Genomic DNA, 263 nt, shown 5'->3' on the forward strand with positions numbered 1-263 from the left:
TGCATTTATTGGGAAATAAAAATGCCTGTCAGATACTGGCCACAAGTGTTTAGGATTGCTTTCTGTTTTTTGACAAGGGTAAATACTGAAATTTGGTAGTGTATAGAGGGTTTATTTTTCAGCATGTGATTATAATGTCACTTTTGTTTAGAAGCACAATATATGTATCCTAAAATTACTCTTCCTAGCTGGAAGCCACGAGAGAAGCAGGTGTACAGGCTCTCAGATCTGCCTCCCAGAAACTGTATGAGAATTACCAGACT

This window comes from Eurypyga helias, unplaced genomic scaffold (genome assembly GCF_000690775.1).
Source record: "Eurypyga helias isolate BGI_N326 unplaced genomic scaffold, ASM69077v1 scaffold4347, whole genome shotgun sequence".
Lineage (NCBI taxonomy): Eukaryota > Metazoa > Chordata > Aves > Eurypygiformes > Eurypygidae > Eurypyga > Eurypyga helias.